The sequence below is a fragment of the Pithys albifrons genome, chromosome 14 (assembly GCF_047495875.1).
Source record: "Pithys albifrons albifrons isolate INPA30051 chromosome 14, PitAlb_v1, whole genome shotgun sequence".
Lineage (NCBI taxonomy): Eukaryota > Metazoa > Chordata > Aves > Passeriformes > Thamnophilidae > Pithys > Pithys albifrons.
Window position 1 is genome coordinate 19,020,764 of NC_092471.1, and position 19,860 is coordinate 19,040,623.

Consider the following 19,860-nt stretch of genomic DNA (forward strand, 5'->3'; position numbering starts at 1 on the left):
TGCTCCAGCCCCTTCCCAGCTCCATTCCCTTCCCTGGACACTCTCCAGCCCCTCAGTGTCTCTCCTGTCACCAGGGAAGAAGCTGAGGCTGACACTCCCTCCCAGACAGAGGCACTTTGTCCTGGAAAAGCCTGGAATGATGGGGCTAATAATAACCAGCACCTCCAAGAACCCAACCGTATTTATACCGGGAAAAACAAAGAGTGAGCATCTGTCACAGCCCTCCATTGCCAAGATGCAGCATCCAAAGTGCTCCACAGACTCCAGATTGGCAATGCTGGGCAATCCTGGCCAAAGCTGCACAGATTCCTGATCCACACACGTGTCACCAGCCTGGGCATGGTCCCTGTGCCCAGGTAGGAACAGAAACTCCACTCTGGGTCTGCCTCATTAGGCTCATGTGGAACCAAAGCTGAAGTCAATCCATTTACCCACCATGAGTCTGGAGCTGGTTTGGAAGGAGGAGGGACCAACAACAGCACAAAGTTAAGGGCATCTTCAGAGGGAAATTCTAGGCTTAAGCTGTTAACATTGTTTCTTCTCCTTTGCAAGGCTAAATTCTCCATTTTCATTACTAATAAATAGAGAGCTGCAGGAAAAAGCTTTGTGGTACTTAATTCATTAAATGACCAAGTCTTTTTTCAAAGGTGAAACACTGAGTTACTGAATTTTTCCAAGTCAGCCAATTTAGGAATTTGTTTTGGTCTATTGTTTTTAATGCCTCATTGTACGAGTCAAGTGCTTTTCCTGCAGGATGCAATGGCAAAAGTAGCCCCTGTGGCCAAAGGTGGAGCGTCCCCCTGGAGCCTCCAAACCCCTGGGGAGCACAGGGGGTGATGAGTTCATGGATGGAGTGGTTGGGATTGCATGGCCCAACTCCAACTGCTTGGGCCTGTTTTTCTCAAATTATTTCATAGAATCATAGAATCATAGAATCATAGAATTGATTGGGATGGAAAAGACCTCCAAGATCATCAAGTCCAACCCTTGGGCCAACTCCAGTCCCTTTACCAGATCATGGCACTCAGTGCCACGGCCAAGCTCAGTTGAAAAACCTCCAGGGATGGGGAATCCACCCCCTCTCTGGGCAGCCCATTCCAATGCCTGACCACTCTCTCTGCAAAGAATTTTTTTCTGCTCTCCAACTTCAATTTCCCCTGGCAGAGCTTGAGCCCATCGTGCCCCCTTGTCCTATTGCTGAGTGCCTGAGAGAAGAGACCAACCCCCACCTGGCCAGAACTTCCCTTCAGGGAGTTCCAGACAGTGCTGAGGTCACCTCTGAGCCTCCTCTTCTCCAGCCTGAGCACCCCCAGCTCCCTCAGCCTCTCCCCACAGCACTTGTGCTCCAGTCCCTTCTCCAGCCTCGTTGCTCTTCTCTGGCCCCGCTCCAGCCCCTCAATCTCTTTCCTGACCTGAGGGGCCCAGAACTGAACACAACACTCAAGGTGTGGCCTCACCAACGCAGAGTCCAGGGGAAGGGTCACTGCCCTGGTCCTGCTGGCCACGCTATTTTTGATCCAGGACAGGATCCCATTGGCCTTCTTGGCCACCTGGGCACACTGTTGGCTGATGTTGAGCTTCCTGTCAATTAGTACTCCAAGGTCCCTCTGCCTGGCTGCTCTCCAGCCACTCTGTGCCCAGCCTGGAGTGCTGCAGGGGGTTGGTGTGGCCAAAGGGCAGGACCTGCACTTGGTCTTGTTGAACTTCATCCCACTGGAATCAGCCCATCCCTTCAGCCTGTCCAGATCCCTCTGCAGAGCCCTCCTGCCTTCCAGCAGGTCGACACTCCCTCCCAACTTGGTGTCATCAGCAAATTTGCTGATGATGGACTCAAGCCCCTCATCTACATCATCAATAAAGATGATTCTCCCTGGGAAGAGCCAATGCATTGTGAAGCTGGCTCAGGTCCTGCTGGAGAAACCAGGATGAAAAGCAGGGGAAATAACAGAAACTCAGCTCAGGTCACGGCATCTCTATGCACAGATTAATTACTGTGGTTCAGCTCTCAACAACAGCTCTGCAGCTCCTGTGCAGACAGAAGGGAGGTGTTCATGGGCAGGTGTGAGGCTGCAGTAAATCCACCTGGGCTTTCCTCCTCATCAAGCCACAAACTCTCCATCATTTCTCAGCTTTCAAACCAGACTGCTCCTGTCTTTACAGGAGACACTTACACACACTGTATGTACCAAGGATGTCAATATATAGGGTGACTTTCCCTGTGTTTTTACTGAAATAACTATCACTGTTTTCAGTATTACTGGAAATAAAACAACATTTTCATTTCATTTCAGAACAGGCAGGAACATTCTTGCTCTTGCACCCTGCCTGTTTCTTGGGGAAGCAGAGCACAAACAGAAATAGGAATAAATGTTCATGTGGAAACACAAGTAGGTTTAGGTACAACCTCAGGCTTAAGAAAAGCTTTGTTTAACATAGCTGTGAGCAAAATAAATGTTTCCCCTTTATAAGCTTCAATTAAAAGAGCTGTTTTGTTTGAACTTCTGTCTTCTGCATTTAAGTTACACCAAATCCACAATGTCGTTTGAAGTCATCAAATCAGAGAATCGTTTAGGCAGGAAAAGCCCTTTAAGATCTTCAAGCTCAATCATTCCCCCAGCACAGCCAAGGCCACCACTAACCCCAGTCCCCAAATGCCACATCTGCACATCTTTCAAATCTCCCCAGGGACAATGATTGCACCACTGCCCTGGACAGCAGTGCCAGGGCTGGACAAACCTTTCAGGGAAATAATTTTCCCAAATATCCAACCTACACGTCCCCTGGCCCAGCCTGAGGCTGTTCCCTCTCCTCCTGTCCCTGTTCCTGGAGCAGAGCCCGACCTCCCCCAGTTCCCCCTCCTGGCAGGGATTGCAGAGCCAGAAGGTCCCCCTGAGCCTCCTTTTCTCCAGGCTGAGCTCCCCCAGCTCCCTCAGCTGTCTGAGTGCAAAAGAAAACACTGGAAAAGTAGCAAAACTGGGAAGTGGGACTGGGGGATATTCACTGTCCACAACCAGCAAAGTGCCAGCAGCAATCAGAGAAAAGAAATCGGAATTTTAAATCCCTTTTATTTAAACAGCACAATGCCATCATGGATATGCTGAGCAGAGATGGGAAGAGCTGACAAAATTCCCTCTTTGCCCCTTTTTTTCCTCTCAGTGCCACGTGTTGGGCAGGGGTCAAGGCTTGCTCTTTCACACAGTTTCAGGAGGGAATCCCTGGGGATAAAGATGTCCAGTGGCAAAGCAGGAGGCAGCTCTGCCCTTCATTCTCTTGACCCCAACTCATCACCCCAGGCAGCAGCAGCACAGCTGGGGGAGACCCAACCAGCAGGGAATGGGGTGAGGATGATGATGATGGAAAAGAATAGAAATGATGCTAATAGTGGTAATAATGATCATGATGATAATTACCTCAATAATGAAATTAAAATAAATAATATAAATATACAAAACAGATATAAAATACATATATATAAAACATATATTATCAATAAACAATTTTAAATAATTTTAATTTAAAAAAATCACAACCACATCAATCAATCAATTAATCAATCAAGAATGATGCCTTTTGGCTGCACACAGGAGAGAGGTGGGTGCAACATGGACCAGGGGCTTGGGGGCTGAGAGGGGTCCAGCAGGGATGGCTCTGGCACAGTCAGGGCCTCTGCACAGGACTGGAGCTGGATCCAAACCCATCCCTGTCCTGCTGCCAGGCTCCAGTCACTCTGCTGAGAGGGGAAGAGCTGAGCTCTCGCTGCTAAAAAGGCCTCTTTGAACGTGCTGGAGTGTCTGACATAAGATTGCAGTAAACTGGTACCAAAAAAAGAAAGCAAGTAATTACACTACTGTCTTGTAAACTTTGATTCTGTGTTGTTTGGGAACAATCTGAGGATTTTTTTGTTAGGCTTGTGAGGGTAATGCAGAGAACAGCAAAGGTTTGGAGGTGGGGTGGTCCAGCTTTCAAGCTCCCATGGAAAAAGAAGATTTCCTTAGAATTTCACAGCCTGACAGGCACGACTAGAGAGAAGCAGGAGACATTTCTGCCCTTTCCTAGAAGCTTATGTATAATTCTTTAAAAAATAAAAAAGGAAAAAGGAAAAGAAGAGAAAAACTCTCAGAGAATTGTGGTGCCTTTATTCCCTTGTGTTGTTTAAACCTTTTTTCATGGCACCACACAATGAGCTTTCTTTGGGAAGTAGAACTGTAGCTTTTCCTCAGACCACAGTAAAGCAGTTACAGCTTCAGGGCCTTGAGAAGGTGGTGGAAAAAATAAAAAAAAAAAAAAGAAGAAGCAGCTAAAAGAAAGAGAGAATGAATGGGGAACTTGAATTAGAAAGAAAGGGAGGGGAAAAAAGGAAGGAACAGGCATCAAGTGTAGGTATAATTGCAAAGCATCAGCACACTCTTGGCACCAGGGAAAAAAAGGAATTGTAGATGAATCAGGAGTATGACAAAGAATCCCTTCAACAAGTTGTCTTTTATCACAACTTTGCTGCTCTACAGCTACTCTGCAGCCAGGAGAAATGGCATCATGTCAACAGCAAGTTCATAGAGATAAACTGACTGCAGCAGGGGGAAGATGCCACACTTCCCTGGGCTTTGCTCACCAGGAATTCAGTGACAACAGCCCAAACAGGGTGCCAGAACTACAACACACCTGCACTGAAAGGAGCATCTCCATGGGTATCCTGGGGTGTCCATGGAGGTGGTGAGGTCTGAACCTGAGTGTTTGTGTGCAGGGCAGTGCCCAGCCCTGTGCTGGCACTGCTGGGGGCCCCCCTGAATCCTCAGTTTGGGGCTCCTCACAACAAGAAGAACACTGAGGGGCTGGAGAGTGTCCAGGGAAGGGAATGGAGCTGGAGAAGGGGCTGGAGCAGCAGGAGAGGCTGAGGGAGCTGGGAGGGCTCAGCCTGGAGAAAAGGAGGCTCAGGAGGGACCTTCTCACTCTCTGCAATCCCTGCCAGGAGGGGGGAGCTGGAGGGGTTCGGGTTCTGCTCCAGGGCACAGGGGAACAGCCTCAGGTTGCACCAGGACACGTTTAGGTTGGATATTAAGGAAAATTTCTTCATAGTAAGGTCTATCCAGCCCTGGCACAGCTCCCCAGGGCAGTGGTTGAGTGGAGGCCCCATCCCTGGGGGGATTTAAAAGCCATGTGGATGTGGCACTTGGGGACATGGGGCAGTGGTGGCCTTGGCAGTGCTGGGGGAACAGCTGCACTCCATGAGCTTAGTGGGCTTTTCCAACCTGAACAATTCCATGATTGCATGTTATGATCCCTCCCCAGCCAGTGTGGATGTGCTGTTGCCCTGCAGGGCTCCACCAGCCCCTGGCCCAGCCCTGCCCCTCCACCACAGCCCAGGGCCAGGCTGCTGGTTTGAATGCAAATAGTGCACATGCAGGCACAGGAGCTTTTTTTAAATTCTGAAAGCTGAGACTTCTAAGTTTATCTCAGAAGGACACTGGAAAGATGAATAGAGAGAAATTATGCAGAGAAAGAGAAAATATTCAAAGAGTAGAATTATGTATGCATAATTGCCTGGCTCCCTGGGGTGCACGGGCGAGTACACCAAGTCACTTTGTGAAATCATTCCCCACAACTCCTGGATCCTAATTATAGTGCTGTAAGTGGGGAGAGCTAATTTTTGAACAGCCCTGATGGGGTAACTGGAAGAACCATGAGGATGTTGTTAACCCCTTGCCTACCAACGGGCCATCAGATGGAAGCAGACACAGAAGGAATAAATGAAATGTTGGTGAACACAATGTGTCTTTCTCTGGTTGATTTAAAGGTGTCCAGTAGGAGAACCAAACAAGCACAAGCCTTCATGCTAGAGGAGAAAAAGGGCAGGCATGAAGAAATAGGCCAAAATGAAAAAAAACACCAGTAAACATGACCTTTGCCCAGACTTCAAAGGAGTTTGGAGTCAGCATTATGGTGCTTCTGTGTCCCTTTGCTCTGCACAGCAAGTTCTCAGCCAAAACATTTTAAAACCCTAAATACCCTTGTGCAGAAAATGCACCCATGGCTGTGTGGGACCTCAGCACATCCCCCAGCATCAGAAAGAGCTCAGTTTGGTGCTCCCTGGAAGCAGCTGGTGGTTGGATGGGAAGGACCTGGTGCCAGCAGGGATCTGCTAATCTGACACCTTATCACACTCCCCAGGTCACAGGCATTGATGGGACAGCAAGCAAGGACAAATCCATGTGGTTTTGATGCACTGCCTGTGCCATGCTCCAAGATAAAAGGCTGGAGCAGCCCAGCCCTGCCTTTGAGTTGCACCAGGGGAGGTTTAGATTGGATATCAGGAAATATTTCTTCACCAAAAGGGTTGTCCTGCCCTGGCACAACTGCCCAGGGCAGTGGTGGAGTTCCCATCCCTGAGGGGATTTAAAGGATGTGCAGTTGTGGCACTTGGGGACGTGGGTCAGTGGTGCCTTGGCAGTGCTGGGGGGTGGTTGGACTCGACAATCCCAGAGGGCCTTTCCAACCTCAGTGATTCGATGCTCTCACACTGCCCTACAAGCTCAGCAGAAATCACCCATCAACTGTCTTTTATTCTTACCAGTCTAAGCCAACTAAAACCACTGCTTTAAGTCCCTAAATTCAGATATTTCAACTAAAACCATCACTAGTATTTTGACCAAATTCCTTTTAAATTTCCCATCCTGGTAATGTTTGTTCTCATTTACTCCAAACCCCTCCGAACATTCCAATTAGCATTTTCCCCTATTGGAACAGATGCAGGCATACAATATTAAAATAGAAAAAAAAAAAGATAAAATACTTCATTTACCCATCTCAGATGGGCCAAGAATTATTTTGTCCCTCAGCCATGCCTTGCACAATTCCACTAAAAGCATGAAAATAACACCAGGACTTCCAGGGATGCAGCACGTGCTCCAGCCCACTGCGTGTCACACACCTGGACTCCAACATCTGCTGCCAGGAGGGAGAGAAAAGCCACCCCAGACTGCATTATTTTGAATCCCCCTGGTATTCTGGTGTTTGTATTTCCACCATGCCCATTTGTGGAGCTGGAGCCATGGAGATGGATCTCCTCCAGCAAAGCTCTTAGCCTGGGAAATGGAAGGAAGACACTTGCAGTTCCCCCCTCCGAAAAATACCACCTCCAAAATTTTACAGATAGCCACAGGATTAAGGCCAGAAGACTATTAAAGGAGACCTCCTACGAAAAAAAAAGCAATTAAATCTTCCCCAGTCACTTCTTTGTTGAGGCCAATTATTTGTTCAGAGGAGAATTTCCAGAAAGTCGTGCTCGACTCCAAGCATTGATCTCAGCACGTGAAGAACTCTCGGCACAGTCTTACAACTGATGAACTCTCTGCCAAGCCCACATAAATACCTAACCCTCACATTCTGAAAATTAAATATTCAACTCAAATTGAATAGTTGGGTTTTTTGGCTGAAGTAAGAGACAATTTTGCTCCCTAATCCTCTCCCGTTGTCTCCAGGTCACTCAAATTACAGCCATTTGAACGGTGATTTGAGCTCCCCTGTGCTTAACAAACTAATTAGACCAAGGACAGTCAAACTTCCCAAGTTCTGAATACTAAATTCCTTGTCTGGCCAAGAGCCACAGGATGAGCACTGAGTGGTGTAAAGGAGGAGGAGACAAGCAAAGAAACAGGTGCCAGGTGAGTGACATCCCAATGCTTCCCCCTCCCTCAGCTTCAAGGCAGGGGAACAACCACCATAAGTTGACAAAAAAGGAGTACTGAGTGGGAGGGACTGTTGTTCTCCTGCATATTTTCTGTATTTCTTTGGAAAGAAATGTTCTATTCCACCTGAAGAAAACAGGAGAACCTGATGGAGAGCCTCAAAACCTTGTTGTTTGTGGCACTTCCCCCAGAAGAGATTCTGGTTTAGAATCTCGTTTGGGGTGATGGTGGGATTCCACCTCTTCCCTGCTGATGCTGCCTCTGAAAACCTCAACAAGGAGACTCGGTTTGCCCGAGTTCAGGTGCCCCTCAGGCGAGCAGGTTCCAGCTTGTACCTGGTCTCCTTCCCTGTGGTGTCCTCTCCAGCAAGGGCAGGATGGCACAGCCATGCAGATCTGGGATGGCATCCAGCTGTGGCACACAAGGTCAGCACTGTAAAAAACATGGACACACAATATTGTCCGTGTGAATTTGCTTCTCCTGTTCGTGGGAGAAGAGAGGAAATAAAATAAGGCTCCTGAGGGAGGAACATTTAAAAACAGATGCAAAGGAAGAGTCTGAGGATGAGAAGTAAGGGCAGGACCACAACCTGTTGACAGCAGCACCTCAACTCTTGCTCAGATCTGGACCCGGAGCAGTAGGAAACGAAGAACTTCCTGAGAGATGGCTTTTGCTGAGCCTGGCTTGAGCCTGACACAGACATCAGCAGCATGGTCACCTCCTGTGTTACAGCACAACAGGAATGACAACACCTAAGCAGGACTGAAATTGCTGTCTGCACTTGCAGGTGGTCCCATCAGAACAAAAATGTGAAAATGCACTTGCACCACTGGGGTTAAGTTCTCCATGGGAGCTTCAGAGCTGCCAGTACAGGACTCAGATTGGTTTGTGTGGGAAGGGACCTAAAAGCTCATCTCATTACACCCCCTGCCATGGGCAGAGACACTTTCCACCAGTCCAGGTTGCTCCAAGCCCTGTCCAACCTGGCCTTGGATACTCCCAGGGATGGGGCAGCCACAGCTTCTCTGGGCACCCCGTGCCAGGGCCTCACTACCATCAACCACACTGATTTCATATTATCATATGTGAAATACCCAAAGGAGGAGCACATACAGATGTCATGATGACAGAATCCTAAATTCCATTTGATGCAGCATCATCCCATTTGCCACCAGCAGAGAATGGGGGAGGAGGTCAGAGGGGGCAGAGAGGTCAGAGGGTGAGGGCACAGACTCATTCAATAATTCATAATGCCAGATGTGTCTACTGCCCCCTCAAACCATCACTTCCTGCAGATAAGATGTTAGAGAACAGCTTAAGGAGGATCTGTAGGCACAGAACATGTTCCTGCAGGAGCCTGTTCAAACCTCTTTCAGCACAGCAGGACTAGGCTTGCAAGTGTTGGGAACACAGGATATTCCCCAGGAGACACAACACGTGGGACAAGGACAGAGACTGCAGGACAAAGGACCATTGGGCAAGGGCAGGAAGCAGGAATTCCAGAAGACGGAATTCAGGCAGATTTCCACAAGGATTTGCAAACTCCCTAAAGGGGTGTCAGGGAACTGAGGACAAGTTTGCTGCAGTTGCTTAGCTGGCTCCTGGGCACCTCTTGGAGACCGATCATCATGCTGAGCTGGACCCCTCCATGGTGGGGAGGCTCTGGGATGGGTCACCTCAGAAGGAAGATCCAACCAAGTCCTACCCCAGTCAGGCTCTTGGCAGCACCAAAGCACAGGCCCAGAGGAAGAGAGTGCACATTGCCCTTCCACCCTCAGTGCTTTGATTTGCGGCGGAGAATCTGATGCCAAGATCGATGAATCCTGATATAGCAGCACTCAAGATAAATATTGCTTCAGAAGGGCTCTTGTGTGAGCTTTTGGAGTGAAGTGTTGCTTGGGAGGGATGGATGATGAATGAGAAACAACAGAACACCACCAGCTGCTGGAGTCACTGTACCACCTTTTGTACAAACACACCTTTCAGAGTGATACTCAAAACTACACGCAAAATTGTTTCTTATTTCCAAACCTTCTTTCCACAGCCCTTACAAAAACCTTTTGCATCTGCACAGATGTGTATGGATGTGTCTGACACAGAATTCCTGTGTCACTGGCTCAACTTGCTCCTGTAGCTCCAAGTCAGAGGCATCCACGCCTGCACATCTCATCTCCAAGCAGGTGAGCATGGGCTCACCTCCCTCCTGGAAGGCCCAGGTTCTTCAGAGGGATACACTCCAAAATCCCAGGCATCAGGAGCCATGGACTTGCCTGTACCCCAGGGCATTACATGGTTTCACACCTCCAAAAAGACCACAATAGGCTACATCTCCAAAATGCCTCTAGTCAGACCACAATCATGTCTACAGAAAAAACCACCCTGGTGCCTCTTGAGACAAAGCTGCCAGAGCTCTGCCCAGTGCAGCAGCACGGGCAGCAGAGCTCAGCTCCAAAGGGCTGGGAGCACATGGCATGGAGTGAACCCAATCCCTGCAAAGCTGGGAGTGAGGCACACCAGGGCATTGTGTGAGCAGGACACACCACCTAGAATGGTGGTGTAGCACCTGCACACCCAGGACACAGATCCACAGCTTCTTCAGGAACCTGATTCCCATAGTCATGTCATTTCTAATTTTCTCATTGGCTTTAATTTAAAAAAACCAACAACACACACACAAAAAATTTAGGAATCTTCCCCCCTCCTTCAGCCAGGTACAATGACCTGCAAGCTCCCAGCCCTGGATGGCACAGTGGGCAGCACCAGGAAGGGGAGGGAATGTTTATAACATGGCTTTAACCAATTCAGCTGTAAGGAAATTTGTGTGCAGTGGCAGAGGCAGAGGCAGGGGCAGGGGCAGGGGGAGAGGCAGGGGCAGGGGCAGAGGCAGGGGCAGAGGCAGAGGCAGGGGCAGAGGCAGGGGCAGGGGCAGGGGGAGAGGCAGGGGCAGGGGCAGAGGCAGGGGCAGAGGCAGAGGCAGGGGCAGGGGCAGAGGCAGGGGCAGAGGCAGAGGCAGGAGCAGAGGCAGGGGCGGGGCAGAGGCAGAGGCAGGGGCAGAGGCAGGGGCAGAGGCAGGGGCAGAGGCAGAGGCAGGGGCAGGGGCAGAGGCAGAGGCAGGGGCAGAGGCAGGGGCAGAGGCAGAGGCAGGGACAGAGGCAGGGGCAGGGGCAGAGGCAGAGGCAGAGGCAGGGGCAGGGGCAGGGGCAGGGGCAGGGGCAGAGGCAGGGGCAGGGGCAGAGGCAGGGGCAGGGGCAGGGGCAGAGGCAGGGGCAGAGGCAGAGGCAGGGGCAGAGGCAGAGGCAGAGGCAGAGGCAGGGGCAGGGGCAGAGGCAGAGGCAGAGGCAGAGGCAGGGGCAGGGGCAGCGGCAGAGGCAGGGGCAGAGGCAGAGGCAGAGGCAGGGGCAGGGGCAGGGGCAGGGGCAGAGGCAGGGGCAGGGGCAGGGGCAGGGGCGGGGCAGAGGCAGGAGCAGAGGCAGGGGCAGAGGCAGAGGCAGAGGCAGAGGCAGGGGCAGGGGCAGGGGCAGAGGCAGGGGCAGAGGCAGAGGCAGGGGCGGGGCAGAGGCAGGAGCAGAGGCAGGGGCAGAGGCAGAGGCAGGGGCAGGGGCAGAGGCAGAGGCAGAGGCAGCCCTGACTGCAGCAAACAGGGAGCAGAGGCTGGATCGATGGCAGGGCGGAGGTGGGGGCAGGACAGCAGGAGCAGCAGACTGTGGCATTGAGGCTAATAGCTTTGGAGCAATTTATTCAGTGAGAAATCCTGCCCAGAGCCACACGGGGGGCTGTGCTGAGAGCACAGCGATGCCTCAAAGGGAGATGGTCCCAAAGTCCACAGAGTATCAATACTGAACACTCCAGGAAAAGCAGGAAGCTCTTCTCTTACAGAAAGAAAACAAATAAATGGCAATTCATAGATCCAATCAGGCCCTCTGCAAAACCCGAAAATGTTTTTGAACAAACATCACAAGCAAAAAAAATACCCAGCAAGACAAAAGCTCCAGCACTGCTGCAGCATCACTCCTGGGACAGCCCTTCCTCAGAGCCCACACCTTCCCCTGCCACCCCACCCCTAAACAACACCTTGCTGCCAGCTGTGGGGATGGGTTCTTCATTTCCTGTACCAGTGACAAGGGAAACCCCATGAAAAAATTTCCAACCCCTTCCCCAGCTTGGTCTCACATCACTTCAGCAGCAAAGCTTTACCTGGAGACACAATGTTCCCTCTCCCTGGTGGCCAAATCCTTGCTTTGGATTTTATGGAGTGGACAGGGAGAGGTGATTTTGGGATAGAACAAAGGGAAATGGCTTCCTGGAACCTGGTTTTGACAAATGAGGGAAAGAATCACCTCTGATTGCTCCTGGGAGGCAGAGTCAGGAGCTCTGGATCTCCAAATTTGCTCGGAATTGCTCCTGCTGGTGTTTGCAACCCAAGGATAATGCGATGCTCTTTCCACATCCCACTATCTCCATGCCCAAGCACATATGGTCTGGCTAAATAAGAAGCCTTGGAAAGGCTGTCAACAAGACTAGAGGAAGGTGTGCATCTGTGCAGAAACATATGCAGGCCCCAGCGCTGCACAGTGAGCCACGGGAAGGGTCCTGGTGCCCAGAATCCCACCAAAACCCGCCTGGGTCCAGCACAACTGGCCCAGGGACACTCTGGCTGCCACTGTCCTTTGTGCTGCAGGGCTGAAAATCCTCGCTCTGCTTCCAAGGAGCCTCTTGCAAGGGAATCTGAGATGTTCCCTACACTGGTCCAGGATTTCACGGCATTGCTGCTCCAGCTCTCGTTTACAGACCCACTTATGTGTTTGCTTCAAGGTCTGTGCTTTATGTTCATCTGTGAAAATCTCCCCCATGGTACTAAAAGCAATGGAATAATCTACTATTTCAACCCTCATCCCCCAGAGAATTCTGCAGTTTAAAAAAAAAAAAAAAGACAAGAAAAATAAAAAAAAAACCTGGTTGAATTTGATTAAACCTTTGGAATCTCTCCAATATTTCCAGTTATTCCATCTGTAGAAACACTCTACTGGCACTTGGCACATTCAGAGCATTAACTGCCTTCTAAATCAGCAGCAGTTCTGCCTAACAATTTGGCATTTGCACAGTGCCTTGTAAATCACCCACCTTACATCTCTGGGTACAAGGACTGAACCTTCCAAAAAGCCCATTACTGCCTTGGAGAAATTCTTCAGGAAGAAAATACCTTCTTATGGGCTTGTCTCATGACAAAACCAGGGGGGCTTGGCATTCAGTGGGCACGGCACTAACACCGAGGCTCATGGTGTTACTATGGCAGTAAAATGAAACCCAGTGCAGCCAGCTGGTTGCTATACTGCTATTAGAGCTGCTTTTCTGGTTTTGACCTTTCTAGAACTCTCCAGAAGGCACTAATCTGTTCAAAATGCAACCAGGATCCACGGTGTGACGGAAGGTGAAGGTGTTGGCGACGTGTTCGTGGAGGGAGCGATTCCAATCCCATTGGCCAGGATTTCCCTGCCTTTCCTTTCCTTTTTTTTTTTTTTTGGAAGTCAGGAACCAGCTCAGAACGGCTGCAGCTCCAAATCAAGCCACAGAGCAGCAGGAAAACACTCAGCAACACCAGCAGCGATTTGTGCATTTCTTGGTTGCAAACAAAGAGCGGAGAAGGTCGGTGTTATTGGCTCCTGCTCCCACGTCGCCTCTCCTCTTTTGTCTCCCCCAATGGTTGGAGGCTAAAAATCCTCCCTTCCCAAGCAGCTCCTGGCTCCAAGCTGTCCTGAAAACCTTCTCTCCTTATCTTTATCCACACCCGACCCCTTCTTATGCCTCCCCATCGACACAGTGTAGGCAAATCATCAAATTAAGCGCCCAGCTCGTGCCTTTTCTCTTGCCTTCACCTCGCACTTGGTTTTCTGCTGCTGAGCTGTGCTCTGGTTAGAGGGTCCTTCCCAGCATGGATTTGGGCTCTGAACTGTATGGGGGGAGGGAAAAAATAAAGAAAAGGACAAGGCAAAAAACTCTTCTCCTCCTGCCCTTTGCTTCTAAAATCTGCATTACTGATTTGTACACCTACTGTGACCCTGTGGTGTCAGAAACCCAGGGTCACCTGAGGACTTTGAGATGGTCCCTGTGCCCTGCAGTGTGACTGCTTGGAATCTGACAGCAAGACAGAGTTCAGAGCTTTGTGCTTAAAAAGGGCTGCCCAGGACAGTCAGGGTTGGAGAGGAATTTCTTACCCTGAACTGCTCCAGGCCTGTCCCACTACAAGAGGCAGTGACTCCAGCTTGTTTACTCATTATCATTCTTTTGGAATTAGTGGCTTAGTTAATGCTCCCTGTGCTAACATCTAAAAGAAATGTAATTTTTCCTTTCTCCTGTGCTCTATACCCCTTCCTTGCTTGGTGCCCTTCTTCTTTTAACTCCAAGGAGGAATAATCTCCCTTGGCTGCAGTTAATTGCACCAAACAGCAGTGAGGACCCACAGGCTCCTTCACCCCTTTTCAATCAGTTTCATCAAGCAGAGAAGGTCCCATCCTGCCACCCCCCATGTATCAGCAGGACCCTGTGCCACATCCACAAGCCCAGGGTTTGGGTTCTAAGACACTTTGTGTTCCACAGTGAACAGTTTAACCCACCCCTCTGCAAGGAGCTGGTGGGGACTGGGTGTCACTGGGACACCAAAGGACACTGTTCCCCCAAGCTCAGCAACGTGCCCCAGTGTGACCCTCGTGCCTCCAGCCCGGGCCCTGGGTGAGCTGCAGGGGCTGCAGTGCTGCCCTGGCACGGGGGGTTGGAGCAGGATAAAGGATCCTCATGGGAGCCTTTGCAGAAGGACAGCTGAGCTGGGCTAAATGTCCCCAGCCAGAGCCTGGCCAGCACTGGTGTCACAGCCCCCAGGAAAACAGATGAGTCTCAACTCTGCGGCCACTCTGCACATGATGAAAATGTCTGCTCCCTCACATCCCAAATCCCTAAAAATAATAAATAACTGGAGCTCTGCCTGCAGCCAGCGATGCATACGAGATGACTGCCTTCTCCACACGAGAGCAAAAGGGCAAATGAATCACATTACACTTCATGAATAAAAACAGAGTCTTAATGCAACAGCGACTTAATGATTCCGTTTGGGATGCACGAGACAGTTTGGCCTCGTTTGCAGAGGTGCTGAGCCCCTCCAGGTGCCACCTCAGCCTGTGGGGACAGCCAGCACTGCACCCTGGCGCTGTCCTGAGGTCCAGCCATGCTGAGGAAATGCCCCCACCTGGCAGGGAGGTTTGGGAAATTAAAAGCTGTAAACAGCTGGGGTTAAAGACCTCAATCTCTCAACCCACTGCACCCAAATCCATCTCCGGGCAGGTGGGATGAGGGTTAGCAGCTCTGCTGGAACTCTACTTTTATTCCTCACAAAGTGAAGATGAACAAGCCCTGCCTGTGATGGTGCCTTGAAGAGAGTGTGAGCCCTGCACTCTCCAGGAGGTTTGCCACTGGCACCAGGAGGCAACCAAGGTGTTTTCCCAGCATTCTCTATGCAGCAGAGGAAGGGAAGGTGGAATGAGCCTCCCAAAAGGAGAAAACAGGATTTCCGAACCACTCCATTAGCTGTGATGGAAAAGCACCTTGTGGAGGAACAGCACAACAAAAGCAAATCCCACTGTCATGGGAATGGGTTTCTGCACAACCCAAGGCAGCCAAGCAGCAACAGGAGCGCACAGGGAATTGGGAATATACCCCACTGACTGCCCAACAGGCCACCTCCCCTTCCTGAGCTTCCTGGGTTCCCTGTGGCATTTTAAAACCAATCCTGCTCCTGTTTTGTTTGGCAAACCTTGCTGTTCTCTTCTAAACGTGCCCCAGCACTGCTGGAATTTCCTACAGGAAGCTCCAGTGTCACATCCCTGTCACAGCAGTGCCAGCAGTGCCAACGTGCTGCACCCCGGCCCTGGCACCAGCCTTCCCGGGAGGAATTCAAACAACTCCACACCTTCCCTATCTCCCCATGTCTGTTTGGAAAATACATCCCAAGACAACCGATCCAAAACATTATCAGCCCTCTGGCAAACAAAAAGGAAGTCAAAGGCAAGCTATTTATTGCCAAATCCTCTTCCTTCATCGTAAAATACTGCTTAATTTTATCCCTTAGGCATCTATTATCTCATAGCCTGTATTAGTTTTCCAGCTATTACTGCGGAATTTTCCCCATCCAGAAAGTCCACACAGGCACAAGCCAATTTCCGTCTTGGCACAATTGTTTAGGAGAAACAAGCAGCTGTTTCACTGGGGTCCTGACAAACAAGGGGGGATCAGTGCTCCTCTCTCCCTGAGCTGCCTGCAAGAAACCTTGGAGGAAAGTCATGTGCCATGTGCCACCAGCACTGCCACCCTCTGTCCCAGTTCAGCAGGTGGGACCAGTTTATCCCTGTGTGGGTGTGACCAAAGCTGGGCATTCTAAACCCTCTGGGCCATTGCCCAGCAACTGTTCCCAATGGCCCATTGGCAGCAGCTGCCCAGGGCACAGCTGAGCCCTCAGGCTGGGAGCTGGCTGGGAAAGAAGCCTGGCAGAGGAGCTGGGAGAACTGCCCTGCAGGGACTCCTTGGCACCTCCACACCCACCTGAGGGCTCAGCTCTGCTCAGGGGCCAGCGACCATTCCAAAATCCCCCCTGACTGCCAGAGTCAGATCCCCCAGTGTGGAACTCCCTGCCCTGGGGGAGGCACTGGGGGCTCCCACCCAAACCTGAGGGGAGACAATCTTGGGCTTTGGGGATTTGGGGAACCACTCATTGGATCCAGAGGAGGAGCAGACCCTGGCCAGGAGAAGCCCCCCACTCTCCACCAGACTGTGCCATCATCTGCACCAACAGGTTTGTCCCTTCCTTTTCCTTTGGACCTGGGGGAACCACGTGGGGCTCAGCACAGGGGCCACCAAACCCCCCTGTGTTTGTGCCCCAGGGGCTAGGTTAGACTGCTGGGTTTGGGGGTTAAACCCAATTTCTCTTTGTGCCATTGCATTTATTGTAATATTGTTATTAAATTGTAACTCTGACTTTCAATCTCTTTCATGTTGGGTTTGTTTCTCCTGCCGGTTCACCTTTAAACCAGCACACCCTCCCAGGGCACCCTCAGTGACCAGGAGCACCCTGCAAGGCAGGGAGGAAACCAAGAGGAACCCCCCAGACCTCTCACTTACAACCTCACTCTGGTAGAAATAAGGGTTTATGCTGAGCAGAAATACGTCTTTTTGTTTTTAAGTAAAAACTGCTGATTTTTAGTCAAAGCTTAAAATAAAAAGTAAAGCCTATGGCTCATGGAATCTGCTGTCAAATGCTTGCACTGCTTCTGTCTCCCATTTCTGACAGAATTTGTTTTACCTCTTGTTGGTTTGGTTGGAGTTTTTTCCCAGCAGAGCTTCTGTGGTGGTTCAAAATTTTGCAAAATGGCCATGTAAGTACAGGACCTTCTCAAGGCACAGAGTCCAGAACCCTCATTTTATAGAGACTTTGGCCATGTGATTATTGCCATCAATTGGCACAGGAGGGACCAGCACACCTAAAAGAGGTGGAGGTTTGCAGAACAGACCCAAGGAAACAATCTCTGCTTCCCAGACCATAGCACAGAGCAGAACTCCCACCAAAATACATGATTTAAACAATTAAGAAATATCCAAAATTGCAAAATATTGCAAAGGCATACAAGAAATGATCCAGAGTTCCTGGCAAAAGCTGTGAAAGACAAGGTGTGTGTGCATGGGGGAGATGGACAGAGAACTGGTGCTCATCCTGATCTGCATTCCCACGAGAATTTTCCATGCAGGAGTATGTCAGAGAATCAGAGAAGATCCTGAGCTGGGAGGACCCACAAGGATCATCCAGTCCAAGGCCTGGCCCTGCCCAGGACACCCCAACAATCCCACCCTGTCCCATTGGATCATTGCTCCAACCCCTGGCCTTGCTCAGGACACCCCAACAATCCCACCCTGTCCCTGTCCCATTGGATCATTGCTCCAACCCCTGGCCCTGCTCAGGACACCCCAACAATCCCACCCTGTCCCATTGGATCATTGCTCCAACCCCTGGCCTTGCTCAGGACACCCCAACAATCCCACCCTGTCCCTGTCCCATTGGATCATTGATCCAACCCCTGGCTCTGCTCAGGACACCCCAACAATCCCACCCTGTCCCTGTCCCATTGGATCATTGATCCAACCCCTGGCTCTGCTTAGGACACCCCAACAATCCTACCCTGTCCCTGTCCTGGTGTCCAAACCCTCCTGGAGCTCTGGCAGCCTTGGGGCTGTGCCCACTGCCCTGGGGAGCCTGGTCAGTGCCCACCACCCTCTGGGGGAAGAACCATTTCTGAGATCCAACCCAACCTTCCCTGGCACAACTTCAGGCCATTCCCTCAGGTCCTGTTGCTGGGATATGGATGCAATTCAGCCCAGTTCCAGATTGGGTTGAACCACTGCTGACAGTTTTCCCTTAAGACACAGCTACTTAGGGCAGTGTTGGGATACTGGAGTTTACTTTCTGCGTGTCCAGGGACTCCCCAGTGAGTGGGCAGAAAAGGATTTGTGACAACAGAGAGGAATAGGAAAACATTTCTTAGGAACCATGCAAGAGCCTGAAAGGGCTCAGCCCTGGCTGTGGGGCAGAGCAGCCCCCACAACCTCCTTCATTTTAACCCTTTATTCCTGCTGCCAACAAAAGACATTTTCTTTTCCCATCCTGGCTTTAGATACTCAAGTTTAAAAAGAACCTCCCAAAGCAGAGGAAAGCATCAGAGCTTTGCCACAGTCCTGCCTTGTCCAGTGGGTGTTCCCACAGCAAACAGGAACTGCAAGCAGAGGCCTCGTGGCAATGAGTCAGGGAGGCAGAAAGGCGTGAAAAGAGGATGAATGGGAAGGCAGCAAAGCTGCAATATTTCACTGTGGGCAGAGCTCCGGGAGAGCCTCCATCCATCAGCATTCCCAGAGCCTGGGAGCGCTCTGGGGCTGCCCACAGCAGTGCCACTGGCACAGAAGGTGCTGTGGTCACGTGGGTGCATCACTGTGCCATGGGCTGAGGGCACCGTGAGCTGTGCCATGGCCATCCACCATCCACCAACCCCCTGGATCCTCCTCCAGAACAACAAGGAAAACATTCAAGCTTTTATCAGCATCTCACACGAGGCATGGGAGAAACCTGATGGGGCAATGCCAGGCAGCAAGTGCCCCAACCCAGGAAAGGGATGGAGGATGGATGCAGGTGTTGGAACATTGACCTGCTTGGGGACTGCCCAGGAAGGAGGAAAAGGGTTCATACATCTCGGGTCTGACCCCAGCAGCAAACCAGGTGGACCGTTTCAGGAATAGGAACCTGAGAAATATGTGTGAAAAGGACAGTTGTTCCCTGCAAAAGGCTGGAAAACAATTCAAAGAATCAAATCAGAAAAAGTCACCCCCAAGAACTCTAGTGGCCCTTCATTCTCCATTTCTCATGGAGGCACAAAGTGTGGCAGCTCCTCTTTAGGGCAACAATGGGCAACCTCCCTAAAATGTGCATCTACAAAGAGATTACAAAAACATCTCTGTGAATCACAGGATGGGGGACTACCTCCATCCTTTATTTTCTGGAGCATCAAGTACCTTGGCAGGCCATTTTTAGAAACAGCCACTTGTTTTTGCAGAAGGATCTAATGGCTCTCTGCACCTCCTGCCACTGCTGCCCTTCCCTCACTCCATCCCAGTGAGAGATCCATCCACACTCCCACAGCAGAAAGCAGCTGGGCACAGGCTCTCCCTGCACATCAGGCTCATGGCATGGCACAGAGAGCTGGCACCCCCCAAAAACAGAGCTCTGTGCCCCCCTCAGTGACCCACAGCTTGGACACAGGTTAGGGCAACCTGTCCAGGCTGGGAATAAAAACCTCCACTGTCTCCCCCAGAAGAAGCAAATTCCCCATTAGCACTGCAGCAAACTCAGGCAGGGAGCAAGAAGAAAGCTTTTTAAAGAGATACAACCAAGGATTTTTGTATTGAAACACACGCCACAGATGGTGGAGCAGACGAGGATTAATTCATGAATCATATTTCTTAAATGATACAATCTCTCTTTTCACTTCCATACTTTCCCTTTTTGACTCAGAAGCAGGGATTTAAGATGCCCTTCCCAGATATGAATTTTGCATGAACAAACACTGCAGGGGCAAGAAGAAAACACCCCACAGCA

The 19,860-nt window shown here is 50.6% G+C and overlaps 1 protein-coding gene across 1 annotated transcript in view; it reads right to left on the minus strand.

The window, feature by feature from the left end:
• Positions 1–19,860, minus strand: part of NEXMIF (neurite extension and migration factor) — a 200,500-nt gene that overhangs the window by 41,727 nt on the left and 138,913 nt on the right.